The sequence below is a fragment of the Cupressus sempervirens genome, chromosome 8, assembly GCF_028749045.1.
Source record: "Cupressus sempervirens isolate cs-2001-9-10 chromosome 8, ASM2874904v1, whole genome shotgun sequence".
Lineage (NCBI taxonomy): Eukaryota > Viridiplantae > Streptophyta > Pinopsida > Cupressales > Cupressaceae > Cupressus > Cupressus sempervirens.
The window spans coordinates 114028244-114031177 of record NC_143125.1 but is presented as its reverse complement, the minus strand read 5'-3'; the positions used below and the strand labels follow the sequence as shown (position 1 = coordinate 114031177).

Sequence of the window (2934 nt, the reverse complement as noted above, 5' to 3'; positions counted from 1 at the left end):
TTAAATATGGATCAAATCTTGCCTACAATTGGATATTATCCTTTCATTCAGGTGTATGTGGTCATGGATCAAGGGTAGACACTCGAACTTGAACAAAAGTACAATGCATGTGAAATGGAGATCAATTGTTCACAGATAAAATAATTTTCTTTGGAGCGAAATGTATGACATGTTTATCATGTATGTTTGTTGCTCATCACTTTGAGCATGACAATGTACAGAGGGAATTTTTCCATGATAAAGGCTGGCCAAGATTTAGTCAATGACATACAAATAGGGAGCATACATATAGCACCATCTTCTATAGCTATGATGGTTCACAGGTAGACACTTGGTGAATATGCGCAATCACAAGAAATTGAAAATTGGGAGCTTCCTTAAAGATGGTGAGAGCCCAATTCTTAAGTAAAATGTAGCTTCTTCACCTAACATGGATTTGAGTGTGGAGTACTGCCACAATGAAGTAAAGAATCATATGCTAGAATATTAGATTTGTTCTTGCGATTAATGAAATCAGAGGACCTGAAGATCCCAAATGCATTTTTTTTAAAGTTGGAAGGTGTTGTCAAATTAACTAGTCTCTAGAAGTTTGCCAGATTCGGAGGATGTCTTGGTAATAGGTTTTACATCTATCAACCTTGTTTCATGAAGAATTAAAAATGAGTCCCTATTTTCACGTAGGTGGTTCAGCTCGCGTGATTGAGGATCCAACCTTTGAGCATGATATGTTTTTTGCATTGAAAAGTCTCATCACTTGATGCATTACAATTCCATTTTCAAGAGGAGATGGTGATCATCCTTTCGGGACTTGAAAGGTTGGCTAGACTGGAGAATTTGATGAATCAACGGCCTAAGCTTGTCAGTAGTGTACTTTTAAGACCTAATCCTCATGACATGCATGAGTGACATAAGAGAGAAAACCTTTTTAAAGACAATCTTAACTTTTACAGAAGCTGTAAAAATAGTAGATCCAATGCAAGTTGTTGGGAAACCACATACCTTGTGGGTTACCTTTGCACAATTATATGAAAATCACAAGGATATTGCAAATGCAAAGATAATTTTTTAGAAATTTGTGCAAGTGAATTATAAAATAGTGGATGATTTGGTTAGTGTTTGGAGTGAGTGGAAAGAAATGGAGTTGAGGCTTAAGGACTTTAAAGGAACACTTGAACTTATGCGCAGGGAAACAACAGAACCTTTTGTGGAAGTCAAGCACCGAGTTGCTACTGATACCAATGAACCAATATAGATGAGGCTGCACAGGTCATTGAAGCTTTAGACATTCTTTGTGGACTTGGAGGAGAGTCTAGGAACATTAGAGTTAGCATGTGCAGTATATGAGCAGATACTTGATTTAAAGATTGCCACTCCACAAATTATTATGAATTATGCATATCTGCTAGAGGAGAACAAGTATTTTGAGGATGCATTCAAAGTGTATGAAAGAGGTGTCAAAATCTTCAAATATCCACATGTGAAGGATATTTGGGTGACCTATCTCTCAAAATTTGTAAACATGTACAAGGGGTCGAAGCTGGAATGAGCAAGCGACCTATTTCAGCAAGTTGTTGAGAAGGCACCAACAGAAAATGTAAAACCCTTGTATTTGCAATATGCCAAGTTGGAAAGGGCTACAAACTTGTGTAGCATGCATTGGAAGTGTACCATCATGCTGCAAAGGTCATCCTTGATTGTGAGAAAATGGAGATACATGATCTTTATCTGAAAGTTATTGAATCAGAGCTTCCAGATAAATATGTGAAGGTAATGTGTATGAATTATGCTGAGCTAGAGAGGAAATTGGGGGAGATCGAGTACGCAAGATCTATGTATACTATGCACAAATGGCTGATCCACGTTCTGATCAAGAAGTCTAGAACTAGTGGCATGAGTTTGAGGCACAACATGGAAATGATGATACCTTAGGGAAATGCTTTGAATCAAAAGCATTTTTCCAGCTAACTATAGCCAGACACATTTTATACTACCAAAATATTTGATGCAAAAGGATCAGGGGAAGCTGACATTTGAGAAGACAGTTGCCACACCAAGGTGGGCTGATGTACTTGAAGATGAAATGACTATTTTGAAATGATAGTTAGCACTAGAAGCTATTTTCAGCATAGCTTGGAAAGATGGAGGGGACTCCGAAGTTGGGGTGATGCACATAGTAGATGGGGTTAGGAATGTGAGAAATATATTAAGATTTAATTTAATACTCATAACCCTAAATCTAAAATTTTACTCGGCACTTAAAAGTTTCTCGGCACATGAAGGTGCCGAGTGCCAGTTTTACTCGGCACTTGAAGGTGCCGAGTGGCAGGTTGCTCGGCACTTGATGGTGCCGAGTGACAGGTAACAGGTGCCAAGTTAGCTCAACACTCAAAGAAATAATACTCGGCAACAATGGATGCCGAGTAAGCTCGGCTCCAAAGGAAATGCTCGGCAACAATAGATGTCAAGTGAGCTCGGCTCCAATTGAGAAAGAGGATGTCGAGTGTTTTGTTCAACTGAAAAATTATAACTTAAGAAATTCCAACGTGAATGCTTTCACCATTAAAACTAGAGAGCCAAAGCTTTAAGCTTTCAAACAAATTACTCAAATGCAACATACAAGGGAAGAGAAATGGATTCAAGTATGCCTACTTGCCTTCTATTCAATCTTTGATTTAAAATATTAAAAAATTTAGGAGAATTCGGCTTCAACCAGAAAACCCTAAAACAACCCTAAACTGGTAAAACTTCAAACTTCAATAAACTTTAAGCCTGCAACTCTAGTGGCTGCATACAATGGTGCCTAGAGCAATCACTGCTTCAACGGGACAAATCCAAACAACAACTTACAAAGAGAACAAGGGAAACAAGTGCAACTGCAGGCACAAACTTCTTTTCTTCTTCCTTCTTCTGCTCTGCTCTCCTCTGCAACTTCTG

The 2934-nt window shown here is 38.3% G+C and overlaps 1 pseudogene; it reads left to right on the top strand.

Annotated features, from left to right (window-relative positions):
- Positions 1-786: 786 nt before the first annotated feature.
- Positions 787-2098, top strand: LOC149541847 (uncharacterized; annotated as a pseudogene).
- The last annotated feature ends 836 nt before the right edge of the window (positions 2099-2934 follow it).